Here is a 20,494-nt window from a genome sequence, read left to right as displayed (position 1 = left end):
GTAATGGAACTCTTTTAAAGACTGCCAGATTCTGAATGTTGAAACACTGTAACCTAAATTAGGACCCATTAATGAGGGACTTCATAGTCAGATTGCAAGATTCTCACAGGAAAATCCAGAACTCCTAATGTTAAAAGCCAAACATCACAAACTCAGTCCATTTTTAAATGTAAAGAGTTGCCTAAGATTACCAATTTGCTGTAGTTGTATAGTTTGTGAATACTGATGAAAAACATATAATAAACCCAGAGTTAAATTCAATTATTTGATCAACCTGGTACATCTGTTTCTTTACCATTACTCTTCTGAAAGACGGAAAGGAAATTTTATCAACTCTGTTCAGAAAAAGTGAGACAAGGATTCACAAAGTATCTAAGATATAATTTATGTAAAATAATGAGAGCAGAAACAGTAACTCCAATTTCATTCAAACACTTCCTTCCAATGCTCTGCCATGAAAAGAATATACACTGCTTCAAAAAAAAAAAAAAAAAAAAAAAACGCCCAGTGAAAGTAGTCTTCTCAAGAAAGACCATCTGACAAGGAGTTCTAAAAACACCAACTATACTTTACCAGTAGGCTTGACAATTGCCTATGCTTAGAGTACATTTTTTGTATTGCTTCTGCATGGCATTCAGTGGCAACTCAGCCAACAAAATTGAGCAAGGATCCAATTAATTATTGTCCAGTACCTGCATTATCCATTTCAAGGTTGCAGAAGAGCCAAGGTCTATCAGAGCATTCAGTGGGTACAAGGCACAGAAAATAACCCTGGACAGAATACCAGCCTATCTTGGAATACACACACATGTGCACAACCACTTCAATGCACCCCAACTAAACTGAAGAACCAAATGCTATGAGGCACATCTATAACCACTGAATTACTACTGTAAAGTGAAAACTTGTCAACATTCTAATCCCAACAGCAGCAATTCCTATCCCTGCTCTTAAAGGGTCTGTAAAACAAGACAGTTTATTGACACAATATGACAAACGTAATCCAAATACACAGATAAACGCTCTTGGCAAAAAATTAAAGAGGCAGTAACTGCACTGTAAGGGTGTCTGTTCTCAGGAACTAGAGGCCAGTGGATAGCTACAGGTACCTACCCTGACAGATTTCTGCTTTTTACTTCAAAATCTTTCATCCTCTTCCTAGGCTTAATGTAGATTTAAATGGTTGCTTCCCTTTAGTTAAAGCTAATGATTTGGGGGGTATGTGAAACCTGGTAAGTATTTAGTGATTAATGACACATCAGTGGTTTCACCAGCTGGGCCCACATCTTTTTGCAGAAACGGGAATCTTGGTACTCTATACTGTGACCCCTCCCCCCAAACAAAGTGGTAATCTTAAGAGAATCTGTGTGCTACATGAACACGTTTGGCTGATGATGACCAACACAAGACAAAATAGTTTCAGGGAAGAAAGGGAAATTTTATTTCATTTTCTTTTGAAGAACATCAGTAATGCAGAAGGTTTATTAGATAGCTGCAAATTTTCCAAAAACATGGAATTCACTAATGTGCAGCTGGCTGGGTTTTACAGTCCAGGACTGAGAAAAGACTGGGGAGGCAAGTCGCTTATGCTTCCACATGACCCTGTGGTCACAGTGAGGCACATAATCCTACAATATAAAAGGGACAGCTGGAGAAAAATGTGGTGGACAACTGACTTGCATCAACAGCAGACTACCCATACATTATTAACATTACGCAAGCAGAGACAGTACTCACAGACGATAACACAGAGGTTTTGAAACCATTTTCTTCCCGCTTACCATGCAGAAGTGGAATATAGAGAGAAAGAAAAAGAACAGTTGGAATGTTCCCTTCCCCCAACCATGCATGTGTTTTTTTTCTCTGGTACTGTTAATGACTGCAACAGTAAATACATATTTCAATCCACTGTGGGTCTCTTATTCCTTGTACATAAGGTGCACTCCAAACTAAAGTGCTTTACTACTGTGTAACTTTTCTCCACTATAATTACTTATCAGCTGTTGTAAAATGTTTGTGTGTATGCGTTTATGCAGCCTTTCTCCACAAATTATTGTAAAAGCTTTAATCAGTACTAGGCATCTTTTTCTTCCTGTATAAAATTACTCATCAACTTGTAAAATATTTCATTTGTTGGTCGGGTTTTTCTCCCCATGTCTATAATTATTCAGCAACTATTGTTTAAATGTTTGGATCTGTTATGGAGCTTTTCTCCAACAGCTTCCATGGAAAACTAGGCCATTCCCTGGATACCAAAGGACAAATAAAATAAATCATTTCTGACTGTACTGCTGTCAGCATCAAGACTCACAGACGTACCAAGAATTGTACTCACTTATGACCTGAAGCTTCCAATACAGCTTGCAGATGTAGCCAAACATACGCAATAGTTCTACATGCTTGAGCCATGGGTGCCCCAAAGGAAAAAACAGTGTTGGGCAAAAGGTAGAGATAGTGAAGGTTCCCTCATACCCCATATATGATATGTCACCAGTCAGAAGCTGCTCCACATAGGTGCTCATGAACCAGAAACTGTTTAACATTTTTTAAAAATCATTTTGCTGTTGTGCTTGCTGACTAAGCCATCTCTCAGTTAGACAAACATTACAGTGGAACAAGTCAGCCAGGATAGCTTGTGCTGTCACTGGCATCCTGTTAAAGAGGGCTTGTTTTATGGTCTAACCCACCCCCTGGTGGTGATGGAAGCACCTGTGTCTCTTCAACAGCTGCTTATACCTCCCTTATACATGGATGTGTGCTTCCCCATATGTGCCAACAAGAGATACTGTCACCAGCTTGGGCAGCCGCACCAATATTTTTCCAGCAATGGCTCCCCACATCATGACGGCACTCTGCTCTCCACTTGAGGCTAACACAGCAGCAGTGCAAGCAGGGTGGGAACCACTGTCAGTCTCCCCAAAGAATGTCATGCCACATACTTCCTGCCAGTACCATTAAGCACCCAAGCCACTAGTCATACTCAAGTTGCCTGGGCTGTAGTCAAGGCTTTATCCCTCTATGTTGCCACTTCTTTAGCTGCCTGCTGTTTTGACAAAAAGGCCTGCAACTGATGTCAACACAGCCAGTGGAAAGATGGATACTAAAAAAAACAACAGGAAACATGGGATAACATCCATAATGGTGACTGTACATAAACTATACCTGACAGGAACAAAAAATGCTAAGTTTCAGTGGTCACCCATTTTAAAAGAAAGCATCCAAACAGAGAAAGATGTAGTAGTGACAGCAAGAGCAAGTTTCAGTATCATAGTAGTCTATGGTTAAGACCTCAGAGTGTGACGGACGACTATGAGAGTCATGTTTCTTTGTATCACAGAATTATACTCACTATTGTAGCCATTGCTTTCTGTATCTTTGGAAGACTTTTCATTCTGGTGCTTTCTTCTACCTTTCAGCAATCTTATTGAAGGAACTGCTCCACATTCTATTTTGATTCAACAAGTGGTGGAAGAATAGAAAGCAAAGCCGTTGAGACTTCATTTTACTGGCTAGGGCTCAAGTGCCCCATGTCCACACTAGGTTTACTAGAGTATCTCCTACCCAATGGACTTAATTTGGTACTGCTGGTGCCAAGCATGGACAGTAAAGTGGTCTTGGGGAGATTGCCATCTTTGCCTCCATTCTTTTTTTTTCCTTTTTATACCCTACCCACTCCTTGCCTCATTTTCATTTTCAGTGCTTGATTTTTTGAGGGGAACTCCCCTCTTTGAACCATGCCTCCCCTATGGGAATGCCATTGACGAATGTACTCCCCTCCCAGGACTGACACGCACAACCTTCCCTGTTGCTTTGTCAGTCACCTGAGCTGCTAATCAAACCCAGATTGACTGAGCCATAGGCAAAAGACTTAGATATCCTAGTATATCAAATTGGTAGGTTAAGGTTCTGAAGCCCTATGGGACTTTCAAGATGGTTGCACTTTGATCAACAGCTTAATTTCAGCTCTCCCAGTGTGAAATCTGAAAAATAACAGCCAGCAAAGCTGTCTTTCTAGGTAAAACTCAGTTATTGTACACTGCCTGTATGCCAGCAAAGAAGAAATTTAAAGAACCTGAAAGAAAATCAACCAGAAAAGGTGAAAGAAGAAAGAAAATGGCTGAGAAGAATCCTACAGCTGTTTAGCAAAAAGCAGTTCAAGCTTCAATTTTGGTACAAGAGATGGCTTTCAGTAACTTGGAGGAAAAATACATCAGAGGTTATGAAAATAAATGAAACATTGAATTAATATATCCACTCAAATAACAAAAAGGCTGGAAAAAATAAACTATGCTTTAAGGTGCTATTTAGGTAAACTGCAAAAATCAAGAGGTTGAAATGAAAACTGTGCCTAGAGTATGAGGCTTTTTAAGAAGAGCAGTTAAAAATGGTAATTGGAAGACAAAACGCAGAGAAAACCTGAGATTTTATGCCGTACTAGAGAAACTGGAAAAAAGGGACTGTACTAATTTTATGAAAGCACAAACAAGCAACTGACTAGTATTCCACAGCAAGATTTGTTAACTGAGTGTTTTTTCCAAACCCAGCCACAAGAAAGCAGCAAAGACCTGTATTTGTAAAGATACAGTCATACCAGTAGAAAGAGTTGATCCTGAAAAAAAAACTGGTAGAAGGGAAAAGTACTACAACTGGAGACAGCAGAGTGTTTGTGGAAAATGGTAATTCACTGTACACCAGGAGGAAGAAAAGCAAATTTCTTCCAGCAATCAGGGACTATTGAGAGGCAAGTGAGAGATTAAATCTGCTTTATCCAATTGTCTTCAGAATATTTTTTTCTGGAGGATCAAAGGCATTTTTCAATGCAGAACAGGCTATGGAGCATATGTGTGTGTGTGTGTGTGTGTGTGTGTGTGTGTGTGTGTGTGTGTGTGTATCCAACAAAAAGTGAGCCAGCAAATAGATGGGGACTCTGCTTCTCATTCTTCTGACAAAGGTCATACAGAGGCTTTGCCAGTGAAACATTTTGTAATGTTCCAAAAGAAAAATGCTTGAGAGACAAAAAAAAGCTTGGGAGATGACTAGAAGAATTAGAAATACCTTGGACTTGAACTAGAGTCTAGTTTTGTGAGACAGAGAAGAAAAGGATGAAGACCTGCAACACTGAAATTAGTCAATAAATGGGAGACTACAAATCAGTCACACTTTTGAAATATCCAATACAACAAACATAAATGTATAAGAAAATCAACTAAAAGGGCCAATAAAACCCCAAAAGGTTTAATAAAACATACAAACGCTTGAACTTTGGCTTCAAGCAGTAAAAATTTAGACATCAAATAACATTTTATGGTACTGCAAACAACTATACATTCGATTAAAAATGAAAAAGTGCATGAGAAAGACTGGACATTTGCTGAATTTGTTAAACTTGTGGATAGAATGTACAGCATTACCCTACTTTATGTCATCCATATTTAGAAGGACACTTAAAGGAAAATAGCCAAGCAAAAAAAAAAAAAGTTATGCACTCACCATACCATTCCATCTGTGTTGCTCATTTTCATTCTTCATCAACTGATAGTTTCAGATCTGAAACTCGGATTTGACTTGGCCTCTTCTAGGCTAGATTCTTGGATCCAAAATTCTCGAGTGCCTCCCTTTACCCACAATGCATCACCACCATAACATACCTCAGATAGTTTGCTGCCCCTAGTTATAAAGGGACCATGGCTTAAAAAAGTTAATAAAGACAGAATAAGAAAATAAAGCTGGAGCTCAAACAAGGAACAAATATTCCTGACAGAACTCTTGCGTCTTTCCAGAAGCCCAGGAGCAGAAAGTTGAAGAATGAAAATGGACAACACAGATGGAACATTATTATCATGAGTACATAACTTTTTTTATCTCATGTTGTCCTTTTCATTCATTCAAAAAGACAAGTAAAAACTGCACCGCCACAATACAGGAACCACGCAAATACCACAGGATCAATGGCAACAGAAATTTATTCTAGTACCTTGGCCTTTTGCCTTCTAGGAATTTTCATTTAACAAACGCCACCCCATTTATATACCAAGTACTTAAATTCTCCTAATGACACACCTTCAATTAAACAATTAAATACGCTAAACAATTAAGGTTAGAAAAATCCAGCATTTCCAAATACTAAGCAACTAATTTCCATATTTATAATGAGGCAACATTTTACAAGGCCTGTAAAATTAGTTGTGCTAGAAGAGAAGAATTTTGTATTACTTTCATGACCTGGGATCTGAGTGTCTGAATTTGACAAAGGAAGAAGAGAGGCTATTTGACTGACTGTGTCCAGATGAGCACCTATGAACTCCAGACTCTGCATATGTGTGAATTGTGATTTGTTGTAATTGACTGCTGCATAGATGGAAGAACAACTCGAGCAAATAGTCCCTTGCCTGTAGGAGAGGATGCCTCATTGGGGCAGTTAGTAGATAGTCCTCTAGGTATGGAAACACTCTGAATCCCAACAGTCTCAAGTGAGCTGCTATCACTGTCATGCATTTGGTAAACACCCTAGGGGCTGTGATAAGACCAAAGACAGTGCTTTGAATGGGTAATGACCGTCTCCCAACCAGAAGTGCAGATATCTTCTGGAGTGCCTGTTCACTTTGATGTAACAGTATGCATCCTGAAGATCTATCAAGTACATCCAATCATCCTTTCACAGCAAAGGCAAAATGGACTGAACCATGACTATTTGGAACCTTGAATACTGCACAAACTAGTTTGCTGTGATTCAGAATTGGTCTCAAGTCCCCTGTCTTTTTTGGCACTAAGATGAATCTTGAATAGGTCCTGGATCCTCTCTGGTCTGGGGGACTTCCTGGATGACTCTCTTTCCTAGAAGCTTTTCTATTTCTGATGCTACTGTTCCCGTCTTACTGGGTGGACCATCAGGGATCATTTTCATTTTTGTAGGGGGAATTTGGGAAAATGGTATGATATAACCTCTGGGTATAATTCTCTGCACCCAGGAATCTTTTGTTATAGATAGTCAGGCTCTTTGGTGCAGAGACAAATGCCCCCGACTGCCTCCAGGTGGTAACAGTTGAGCATCCCTTCAGGAGCACTAGTAGGATTTGTCTGAGATGGAATCTCAGAAGCCCTGGTTCTGTGGGCCACCTCTGCAGCTATGGTGGCGTCTTCTGTTTGCATTCCCCCTTGGGGAACTATCTCCACATGAGTCATGAAAAGGACTCTAGGATATACGAAACATTTTTCTACCTCCCTGTTGATTTCTAGAGAAAGGCCTTTGAGCATTAGAAAAATGCATGCCCATGGCAGACAGGGACTTTCCCTCTTGTTGACATCTGAAAAGCATGTCCTTTACTTTGGGGACAAATAAGGAAGATCCATCAAAGGGGGCATTGATGAATGCAGACTTAAAGGGCTCCTCAAAATCACATAGCTGCATTCAGGATGTCTCTAATATCTAAGACTGAACTCGCCTCCTATGAAGTACTTTCCACTGCATGGGAGATCAGCCTCATGGATGCATTAGAGATTGACAGGAGGGTGACCAGTTGCAAAGAGACTATTTTGGTCCTCAGCAGACATGGACCCAGAAAGCGATTTGGAAATTTCTATGGTCAAATTATTTGCAATATTGTAAAATGTAGCAGGTAATTCAGTGACTGCAGGGCAAAGGTCACTGAAGCAAACACATGCTTACCAAATCTGCACAAGGTCCTGGACTCCCTATTAGTGGGATGGATAGAAGAGCTCTGTTCCACAAGCTTTTTCTTGGTGGCTGCCACCACAACCATGGCATAAACCAGGCCTCCCTTGCTTCAATGTGCCCTGTCCTTGGGAGGAGCTAAAATTTTGTCAAGTCATTTAGGGATCAACAACACATTATCCGAATCCTTTCATGCCCGTTGAGAAAAAAAAAAGATCTACTACTTCATCAGCCAGGGAGTCACCCAAGAAGTGGCTGGGCCAGACCCAAAAGCTTCCAGGAACAAAGGGGTACTGGAAGACCAACCACTTATTTTAAAAGTTCTAGAATGTCTCCAAATGAGATGTCTTCTGGTGAAGATTTGCAGGATCCCTCCCCTTCATCAAAATCAGTGTCCTCAGTGATAAGATTCCTTAGGGAAATCTAGGTGTCTCCTTTTACACGTCCTCTTCCACAGGACCTCCTCAATGGGGTGGTCTGAGAAAGTATTGGAAGAAATGAGGATGCTCTGAGGGACCGACTGGAGACTTGATCAGGCTGGCTGCCCCAGTGGAATGGATGAACATGGCCCAGAGCATAAAACCGAAGGCAGTATAAGTCTCTGATCAGAGGACGGCAGAGATGTCCTTTTTCTAGATAAAGAGGCCATCTCCACAATGAATGCAGAGCACCTGGGTGAACCAAAGGTGATGGCAATAATTCCCAAATCATTGGCTCCTGCAACCCCACAAACATTCCACCCAAGGAAGGAGTCGGACCTAAGCTGTCCAGAACTGAAGCTCTGAGGGGCAGAGGCGGCTCCAATACCTTTAGAGTAAATCCTAACTCTCCAGATCCAGTACAGTTGCTTAGGCTCAAAGTGTCCTCCAGCTCTAAAACACTTGGGGCCAAGTGACTCAGGGAAGTTACTGGAATCAAAGAACAGATAGTCTTTGGATTAGAGGAGAACACCCCAGGGGTCTTAGATCTGAGGGCTCCAAAACAGTGAGTCAGATCTGAGGAGGAGAGACCAAAGGGTGGTGGACAAAAGTTGCTCATGGATCTGGTGAGAGTCAGAGCTGGGACCATCCCCATCTGGATCTGAGCTCAGAAAAATAAGATGTGGAGGATGGAAGTCTTGGATGTCTCTGAGGGGATCCATCAAAGAAAGGTGAATGGAGCAGAGAAGTGAAGGGATCCAGTAGGAACAGATGTGTTTGGATCTAGGGTGATTTAGATGCATTCAGATCCAAGGTGGTTGGATATGACTTTTTAAATATTTTAGTCGGTGACTCAAATGAAGGAGCCAAACAGGATGGGCGATCCTGTGACCTCTTGCGAGAGTCTTTATTGTCTGGCTTCCACTTGTCCAATTTTTTAGAGGTGGTTTCAGCCTCAGCTATGGAAGCATAAAAAATAAAAGGGAGAAGGCCCTTCAACACCAGGCTTGTTTCTCCAATCAATCAGGGCACTGGAATTGAACCCAGAGCAGATAGAGCAATCCATGTCTAAAGGAGCTGGTCTCAAACAATACATGCATTCCCTGTGGGGATCCTGGTTAGGAATTTTATGCCCACAGGTGATGCCCTTTTTAAAACTGGTAGGCTTGTCAGCTATACTGGTCTTACCTAAATCCACAATAAAAAGGAATATTATCAAAGGGAAACTACTTTTAAAAGGAAGAAAGCAAGAGAAGGGAAATAATGTACCAACGGGTTCCTATTAGCTGACCAAAGACGCAGTCTTTCGAATGCGTCTTGGTCAAACTTGAAAACACGAAAAGGCAAAATGATGAAGTGGCATATAAACGAATTCTTTCCCTGGGAAAGAAATCGCTTGGCCGCATCTGTTACTTTGCCATTTTTGTCATTGTAGTGCGATCTAAGAGTTGGTATATTTAAGTAGGGTGGTGTGGGGGGGGGGGGCGAAGCCCCCCACTTTGTTGTGTTTTAAGTGTATTTTTTTTTGTAACAGCGACTTTTTTCCCCTTTGAAAAATATCACTGTTCTAAGTGTTCGAGTTTGTAAGCTTTCGCTTAAATGGGGTTGATAAATCATTGTTCGCTTTTCTAAGCGTTCGATGACTTAATACAGACCCGTACCAACAATGGTAGTCAAAGAAATACTCTTAACGAGTAAGAAAACATTTAAAATAACTTACCAGCAATGGTACTATATAGAAGTACCAAGAAAAATGGTGGCAGCTAAAAGGAGAAAATAGCTATAGAAACTAGCAAGAATGTAAGGGATGTAGGAAAAAGTGAAATGATGTTAGGAATATAAAGTTTTCCTAAGGTAAACTCACATCTGTTTTGTAAAGTAGGTCCCAAAGTTTGACAGCAACAGGATCCGCATCTGATGCTGAATGGCATCAAATGAGATCTGGGGTATGTTAGGTTGGTGGGGCATTGTGGGTAAAGGGAGGAGCTCGAGAGTTTTGGATCCGAGGATCTGGAAGAAGTGGCTGAGTTGAGGAATGAATGAAAAGGACAATATCAGACATAGGGCAGGATTCACGAAGGCTTGCACGGAGTCTAAGAGTAGTGAAAGACTCCATGCAGCCTTCACGATCCAGGAACAGCCCTAAAGTCCGTGTAAGAGACCAGCTAAAACGTCTCTTACACGAAGTGGGCATCACCTCACTTGCAGCCGAAAGGCATGCAAATGAGGTAGATTAACGATCCACAAAGCCCAAAGCAGCCCGTGTAAGAGCCGTTTTAGCTGCAGAAATGTACTCAGTTGACAACTGAGTACGTTCCTGCAAAAATCACAATGGAGCCATGTCAGCTCCAAATAAAGGGTGCATATGTGTCAGGCAGCATGCCAATGGCCAAATATGTGGCCATTGGCAAGGTACCCCGCGCAAACGGGTTGCGCTGTATAAAACATAAAAATGAAGGGTATAAACCCACAAATGTGGGTTTTATGCAATACATGGATTTACAATACAGGGACCAGCAGACCAAAAATAACATGGCCACCGTTTAGTGGTTGCTAAGGGGGGAAGCTGAGTCTAAGAGATGTAACTAAGCATTAGTAGGCAATCTGATGTAAATGAGTGTTAGGATACTGAATTGCACTGTCACATAGCAAATGAGCACATTCTGAGTAGTGTAAGAGATACATAAGGTGGAGGAATAGAGTAGGAGATAGGTGACATCACAGGGGGGAATGGTAGAAAGAAGTGCAGTTCATTGGAGGTCAGTGTTACATGACAGGTGTCCAATACATATCATGGAAAGAGGAGTGCCACAAGATAAGCATGGGAAAGTCAAAAAATGGAAGGTGTACACTGTTGCTTACACCAAAGTTTCTTGCTGGGCGTGCATGCACACGTGTGTGTGCCATGAGGCATGGGTAGGGCAGTGTGCACGCGTGTAAGGCAGACTGAGCATGTGGGAACATGTTGGCAGACTTCTAAGACTGTTTGCGCTGGTGTGCACGCGTTTTAACCCGAATAAGCAGATTCTGAACCGTGTAAGCATGTGTGTGCGCGTGTAAGCCACTGTGAGCGTGTTTCTGCTGGAATGCACGTTGCTCCACCCTGAGGAAACAGAAAGGAAAAAGGAAGCAACAGAATTAGTAGGAAGCTAGCAGGGAATACTGCTGGAGCTAGCAGGTGAAAACAATTAGAAGCAGGCAATTACACAGGCAGAATAGTAGCTCTGCCAAGCACTTAAAACTCTGCAAACAGCAGTGCAAGATGTTTCTCTCAAGAGACACTGCAAGACAGGAGTAAGCTATTAGAAGTGAAAACTGAAAAAGCTGAACTCAGAGCAGAAATGCTAGGGGCTGCCATAGCTGTCATAAGGAGACATAGGCAACTTGCTGAGGGTGGTGACAATGCAGATGGTGCCAGACTACCCACAGTGAGGAGACGGAGAAGAGTGTACAGGCCCAGGGTCACCTACCACGGGTTACATGAGCTGGAGATAGTAGAACGCTATAGAGTGGACAGAGACCTCCTGCAGCAAATTGTCGAGCTGTGCAGGCCACGCCTCACACACAGAACCAACAGAGGGGAACCCATCCCAGTGGAAACCAAGGTATTTGTTGGCCTAAGAATACTAGCAACAGGTACCTTCCAGAGACCAACTGGTGATATGATGGGGATATCACAGGCATCAGCCTCCAGGGTACTGCACCAGTTCCTGGATGCCATGTCAGCACATGTCGGTGATCATGTATATTTCCCCAATGCCCATGAGGTATTGGCCAGCAATATGCGTCTCTTCCAGCAAATAGTGGAATACCCTGAGGTAGTGGGTGCAATAGACTGCACGCACATACGCATCAAAGCACCAGCCGGTGAGCGGGGTAGGGCCTACATTAACCGCAAGGGCTTCCCCTCCATCAACTGCCAGGTCGTGTGTGATGCCCAGGGCATAATAATGAATGTGTGTGCTGGCTGCCCTGGGAGCTACCATGATTCCCATATCTGGCATTTGTCGCAGCTGTACCCGACATTTGCCAGTGGGGCCATCCCACATGGACACCTAGTGGGGGATGCAGGTTATGCACTGGAGCCGTGGCTGATGACACCCATCAGAAACGCACACACACCTGAACAGGAACGCCATAATAAGGCACACGCACAAACACGTAATGTAATAGAGCGTGTGTTTGGGCTGCTCAAGTCATGGTTCCGGTGTCTGGACACATCTGGTGGAGCCTTGCAGTACTCACCAACTAGATGTACCCAAATTGTCATGGTATGTGCTATGCTACATAATATGATCTTGCGAAAACAGCTGCAGCAGGACCAGCATAGGGCCGGGCCAAACAGCCCCCCACCATTGCCAAGGCCATCACAAGCAGAGCGAACGCATAGCACATACACTGGCTCAGTAGGAACCCTGGGAATCATACCCCTCTCTGACTCACTCATATAATAACAGGGATGCCTAAAATGACATAACCTGCTCTCAAACATGTACAGGGAGTGTAGTATGTGCATCCAACAGAGGCAGCCCTGCAGCACCACCTGAGGCATGAATGCCATGTGTTAAGCAATGTAACACCATGTAGTATATGCACACTTGAGGACCCTGACTAACATCCTACCCTCACCAAGCATGATGCCACAATATGACAATGAGATGATCAATTGCAATAATTGGCTGAAGTATTGCAGTTAGTCAAAGGGGATCCAATGTGTGCCAGCCTGGGATGACATGCTGAGCATGACACGATGCTCCACCTGCTAGGACTGGCGTGCACCTATCAGTGCAGGCCGTATGGATACTGGCAAAGGCTGTTGTTACCCCCAGCGTGCCCTGAATAGGTAAAGCTCAAAACACAAACCCACCTCCATAGGTATCACAAGGGATAAGAACCTAGATGTAATGCTACCCAATGCCAGAAGTCTAAACAGCAAGATGCATGCAGTCTAAACTCACCCAGTATGGAGAATGTTGATATCTGTTCTGTAACAGAAAACTGGGTCAAGGCTCACAACAGCACCCTAACACTACCAGGTTACACCTCATACTGTGCTGTACAGCCTCAAAACATGGAACAAGCTACAAAAGGAGGGTGACTAGCAATAATTGTCAAGGATAACCACAACCCCATGTTGGTCCCACAACAAGAAGCAGCATGGACTAGCCATGGTCAAGTAACAGTGGCTAAAACTGCCTCCCAGTTTATAGCCTGCTACAGACTACCGTCCCAACACCAGGAACTGCACCTGGCCTATGTTGGAATACATGAATATATCAAGTCCTCCAAACCACATTATATTGGGTGACTGAAAATACCCAGACAGACTGGGAGCATTATACTAGCTCCAACACTGTAGGACAAAAGTTCATAGAATCCATAAACCAAAATGCCCAGGAACAACGTACCACTCCCACAAGAGGGGTAAGCATACTGGATGTGATAATCAGCAACATAGGTACTGGATGGCAAGATGAGACCAGACCATAGAGTAATCACACTGGATATACACATCCTGACCACAGTCCCTGGCCAGAAAACCACAGTGAAAAACATGTGTAAAGCAAAAGTTGCACTCCTCCAAACTGATGTGGAATCCATTAAAGGCCCTGTGCAGGTGCAAAATATGGGCCACACCTCAGAACCTGTTATACAGGCATTCCATGAACACTGCCAGGAATGCTTGGATTATGCAATCCTAAATTAAAACAAGACACAATGGCATACACACAGGCATCTGGCATGGTGGACTCCTGCCATAACCAAACCATGCAAGAGAATGAGGAAGCTACTACATGATAGAGCAAACATAAAAAGGGAAGTAATCACTGATCAGTAGTATGGCAATAAAATATGTCCACACATACAATCCACTAAGGCCAGCTACAACAAGTTGAATCTGTGAATCTTGAGGCAATGTTACACCTGCCCCAAGTACACAGACAACCCTCAACTCCCCCCAAGAAATACAAATATATGTGAGAGATGCAACCATTTATCCAAACTGGAGGCTGGGCTCCCTCAACTCAGTACTTCCAAAACTAGTCAGGAGGAGAAGGTAACCACACACACCACAAACCCAGTCCCACATAGACCTATCACAACTGCAAACCAAAGACAAACACAGAAAAACATTCCCGGAGGCCCGAATTACAAACACACCACACCAACAGAGGCCTCCAAAGCAGACACCCAATCAAACAACCTCCAAACATAGCACATGCAACACATAGTACACAAAGCTGGTGTGCCAAACAGTCACAGGCCAGAAGGAGAAACAACATGCCTGATACAGTTGTAATAGGTGACTCCATAGTGAGACACGCTGCTGTCCCGCTCACCAGACTGAACAAGGGAAAGGGTACAGTAAGCTGCCTGTAGGCTGCTACAATACGCCACATAACACAAGTATGCAGGTCACCCCAAAGCAAGTAGAAATATGATGCAGTCAAAGTCCATGCTGGTGTGAATGACCTGAGATGTACCTCCCCGGACTACATGAAAAGAGACATAGATGAGCTCTCCGATTATGTAGTCCAGGCCGGTATGACACTGACCGTTTGCAGCATCCTACCCTCACCAAGAATGATGCCACAGTACAAACACAGAATGATCAGCTTTAACAAGTGGCACAATTACTGGTGTCATTCCAAGGGGATCCAATGTCTGCCTGCTTGGGATGTCATGCTTGACAAGCCACACTGCTGTTCCAGGGATGGCTTGCACCTGTTACCCCTGGGCGTCTGGATATTGGATAAGGCTTTTGCCACCTCCATAGAGCCTTTCGTAGGCAAGGCTGAAAAGACTAACCCACCACCCTAGAAAACATAAGTGGAAAGAAACACAAGGGTAATGCTGACCAATGCCAGACGTGTAAACCTCAATATGCATGCTCCCGAGGCCCTCCCCAGTATGGAGAACATCGATGTCTGTGCAGTGACAGAAACCTGCTGCAAGCCTCCTGACAGCACACCAGCACTACCAGGTTATACCACATATCATGCATTATGGCCCAAAACCTGGACCAAAACATAAAAGGAGGGTGAGTATCCATATTCAGCACAGACACCCATACGTCCAGGTAACTGACAATGCACAAAGCATTGGAGTCCACCCATGTGCAACTAACCATAGGCAAGACTGCTGTACAGTCTGTAGCATGCTACAGACCACACACTCACACACAGGAACCCCACCCAGCCATCCTGAAGACACTGGACAATATGAATGTCCCACCAAATACCAAACAAGGTACTCACAAATTACACATAGGTGGTAAACCATTATGTATGGAAGGAGTAATCAGGGACCTAGGGACACAAGTGGACAGTAACCTGTTATGTGACACTCACACTGCCAATGTGGCTAGGAAGACTGTCTATATTGGACACCGTATCATGAAAGGATTCACATCTACGTCAACAGAGGTCATTGTGCCCCTATACTGTTCTCTTATCAGACCCATAATCTAGTACAATGCCTAATTTGGGATGTACCTTACCTGACACCTGCAGCAGTTAGAAAGACCTCAAAGGTACATCACCAAGAGGATAAAGGGTCTCAAATATATGTCATATGCTGCCTGGCTGTAGACACCCCAGCTGAATGCAGTCATATACTGCCTACACAGAGGCATTGTATGTCTGTTGCCTCATTTGGGATGTACCTTACCTGACACCTGCAGCAGTTAGAAAGACCTCAAAGGTACCTCACCAAGAGGATAAAGGGTCTCAAATATATGTCATATGCTGCCTGGCTGTAGACACCCCAGCTGAATGCAGTCACATACTGCCTACACAGAGGCATTGTATGTCTGTTGTACAAGGCCATGTCCAACACAGGAGTAATGGACATGCTCCACCCCAGAAAACTCAAAGCCATCGGAGCTGTGAGAGTGAGAGATGTCAACCTCAACACATAATGAAATAGGATGTGCTGGAGGGACAGATACATAACCCAGAGGCTCCCCACACCCTGGAACAGAATCCCACTCCATGTTAGTCAGAGCCCCTCACTGACACTCTTCAACAGGAATCTTGCCAAGTGGATGGATGATCATAGATGTACACTGGGGGTCTTCACTGTGTCACGTCCAGACAGAGGCACAGTAAAGTAAATCATAAATGGCCATAATATTCACATAGCAAGGGGTGGCGAAAGCCACACACACTCTGGCTAGGCTTACAAATGCCCTAGGGTGGATAGCCTAGTATGAACCTATGAACCTATGAAGATACAAATTGTACAGGACACTAAGGATAATCCCAAGACTTCCTCAACTGATGGTAGGAACCGTGTTGGGAATTCACAGATATGCTCTGAATCACACAAATATTACAAACAACATACCAAACACACACACATATTGCCAACATACAACCTGGCAGGTGCAGTGCAAACCCCCCCCCCCAGAATGCAAAATATCTATCCCAGCAGACTGCTGGCCCCCTGACATTGCAAATGCTGAGGTAACAGCCAGCATCTACAAAGCAAAACACACAGCAGCAATGGTATGAGATGGTGTCCTGGGCTTAGTCCAACATGGACTCCAAGAAGAATGGAATGCCAAATCACACTACTGCTCAATGTCAGCCTTACCACAGGATATGTACCCAAAGAGCAGTGTACAACAACAGTGGTCCTTCTCAACAAAGGTGTTGCCTGAATGGATACTGCAAACTACCACCCCAGAATCCTGAGAAGTTTGGTCTGCACAGCTATGGAAAGGATCAGCATGTACCGCAGACATAAAGATATTGGGGACCTACTGACACCGGACCCTACCCAGTGTGGCTTTCTTAAGTGCAGATCCTGCCCCTAAACATGTTTGACTCATTTGAAACAGTCATTAAGGTCATTGATGAGGGCAATGTGGTCCACACAGCGTAGCTGGACCTTGCAAAGGCTTCCATACAATACCCTACATGTTCATTATAGATATGCTCACCAGCTTAAATATAAACCCCTATGTCAGTAGAGGGGTTGCAAACCAGACCAAGGACAGAACTAACATGGTCAGACATGCTGCAGCCATGTCAGACTACAAACCAGATATAACTGGCATCCCACAAGGCTTGGTCCTGGGACCTCCCTCGTTTGGTATATATGTCCCATAGGTACAGGCCAACATGGAAGGACTGTGTCTGAACATGTATGCAGAGGACTACAAACTGCCCACCATATCTGACCCTCCAGCTGACACAACCATCCCACAAAAGGGCCACATAGAAACAGACAACTGGTGCCATAGCCATGTCAGCAAGCTAATTGCAGAAAAGTGTATAGTCAACCCCCGTGGATATACAGTAACTGCCCACCAATTACCACATAGGTGTTAACCCATTACGTATTTAACATGTAATGAGAGACCTGGGGACACAAGGTGATAGATATCCTGCATTGGACAAACATGTGGCTGTAGTGTTTACAGAAACATACCATATACCCACCTAATCATGAAGGTTGTCAGATCTAGATAAGGGGAGGTCATTGTGGCTCTGCAGTCATCCTTCATCAGCGTTACAATTGACTACAATAGCCCCTGTGGGATGTACCTCAGCAGACACCTCCATCAACTGTAAAGTCCCCAACAGTACCTCACCAGGATTATCAAAGAGCTTGAACAGATGCCATGTGTTGCTTGATTAAACAAACTGCAGCTCCACACACTGCCATACTGCCCACCCAGAGGCAAGCTGTGCCTGATGTATAAAGCCATGTCCAAGCTGGAATCAATGAACATGCTGCACCTTATACAATCTGAATGGCAGTGAGCTATGCACATGAGAGATCTGAACCCCAGCACTGACATACATAGGACAAGCTGTACTGCATGATCCATAACACAGAAGCCACCCCCACTCATGAGTAAACTCCCAGTACAGGTTATCCATAGAGTCACTCATCGATTCTCCTCAAGAGGAATCTTGAGTGGATGGGAGATGGTAGGTTTACCCTGGGTATCACTGTTATGTCACAGGTAGATGGAGGCACAGTATACTAACCATGACATATGTCATGGCAAACTCCACTTACAATGTGTGTCGAAGGACAAACACACTCTCCGACTAGCATTAGAAATGGCCTAGGGCACATCGCTAGTGTTTGCCAATGTACACCTATGTTGTGGAACACACTACCAATGTTGGACAAGCCTGGTATAAGTAGTTCATATCTGAACATAATGCAACATGGTCAGATGTGCACAACTGGCCCCTAACCAGGCTGTTGTGCTCACTATGGAAATGTAAAGCAGTGATTGGACTAAAGGCCAGGATACTATCCACCACAGTGAAAGTACTGAACCAGTACACTATACGGTACTACAGTGTTAGGTCAGTATGAAAGGATGTTGACAACTGTATGCAAAGTATCCCATGCAATCCCTGCAGGCACAGTATAATCCCTGTTGTGTTCACACAAAGCAGTTGGACAATAACTACACAACATGACACACAACACAACCATAAACGGGAGATATTGTTGAAGTTCACACTCATCCACAAATGTGATGGGCTGCAGAGTTCAACATATGGAAAGCTCACACTGGGCATGCTCGCACACTTTGATAAATGAGACATATGTCAGACAACATGCCATGGGAAGGCTGAACTGGGCATGCTCACACACTTAGGCCAAATCTCAGTTTAGCAGTTGGCCACACATATCTGGTATTTGTACGTGTTATTCCAGGAACCAACCACATTACAGCAATCTGCCCAGTGCACACAGTTAAATGACTACAGAGACATACATGATATAGTGGATCCCTCCCATATGCAAACATCTTCCACAGATACACAAGTTGTTCATACAAACAGGGAATGCTATGGCAATAAAGACCTGCAAACAGTCTATCAGCAACAAATAATGTGCATCTGACAATTAAACATATGGGTGTAGAGGTCAACACTAGGCTGTTTGCCCTAGGGAATGACAGCTTAGCCAGAGTGTACTTGGCGTCTGCCTCCCCAGTACAGTAGGCTACTGTGCCACTGTAATTAAGTCACACAAGGCACCGTGTGAGGCTAGTGTGCTGTGCCTCTGTCAAGCAGGGACACAGTGGAGATCCCAGGGTTTGAATTTGCTAAGCCACATCCATGTTGTTGGTGTGTGCTGGAAGAGGGTTGCTGAGGACCTCTAACAGTAAGTGGGCGTCAATAACAGACTGAGGGGAGCCTTATCTGCATTGTCTGGACAATTTCACTGTCAACACTGTGTCGTGATGATTATGAGGGATTGAAGTGTCATGCTGGTACTGTTCAGAGATGTCCTCCCTCTGTGGGCTACTGCTCTGCAATGTATTAGCTCACTCTGTCTGTTGGACAGCTCATATATGGCTGGTGCACACCTGACAGGTGTCCTGTTGTGGAGCAGTCATGGGTATATTTGGGATAGCATGATCAATGCAAACCTTCCACATGCTCATAGAATGCAATTGTCAAGGATTATGCAGAGTGGCCTGTATACTCCCCCAGCATGGGTCCTTTGAAGTCTTCCACCCCAGTCTTCACAGGTGTAAAGTCTGCTTTTGATAAATACAGTTTGTTTGCAGTGACAACCTTGCCTGGGGGTGGGGATGGGATATGGATGTTCAGGGAAAGGTGGGTATGGTCAGATATCAACAATGGTGGTCTACCTCTGGTGTGGAACAGTGAGTACCCATGTTGCAGATGGTCAGGTGCAATACGTATTCCCCCTTGTGGCTGTGGTGAGTGGTTCTGCCATAGCACATGGACTCACAAATTGCAGTGGCTGTAGGGTAATGTTGTAGAGGCCTGAGTAGTTCCCACACACAATATGCCTGTACCCGATGTTAACAACTGGAATGGTGTATGTGAACACCTGCATATCTTGGCACTGTTCCCAGGGAAGCAAAGTGCATTTCCTGGATGTGGGAGGGGTGGTCTGGACTGGTTGTGTTGTGTGTTACAGGTCCTGTGGTCATGAAGCATGGTATAGAACATAACCTGCCAGTGCGATGTGCATATCTGACCCTGAAGTAGGTGGCTGCAAATGCATATATATGCTATCCCCCACCTGACAGGTAGTACTAGATGTACATACCTCTGTAGAAATAATGATGTCAGCACCCTATAAATACTGCAGGTGCAGAACAGATGCCCAGTAATTCGGATAGTGCGTTCTGCTAATGCATCTCCCTCAAGTGTCATAATATAGTTAGGTAGGGGTTTGAATCCTGCAAATGCTCAGTGTGTGTGTGTGTGTGTGTGTGTGTGTGGGTGAGCGGGGTTGGTGTGTGTGCAAATCTGTGTGAGGGAAATGTCCCTTTTGGCAACTGGGAAAACACACTACAGGATGCACATTCCCCTTTCTAAACACTGATGATGTCAGCACCCTATAAGTACAGCAGGAGAAGGGAAACATCCCAGTAATGCGAATA

This window comes from Protopterus annectens, chromosome 6.part1 (genome assembly GCF_019279795.1).
Source record: "Protopterus annectens isolate FY-2018-M chromosome 6.part1, PAN1.0, whole genome shotgun sequence".
Lineage (NCBI taxonomy): Eukaryota > Metazoa > Chordata > Ceratodontiformes > Protopteridae > Protopterus > Protopterus annectens.
The sequence above is the reverse complement of the archived record's forward strand: the minus strand, read 5'-3'. Positions refer to the sequence as shown.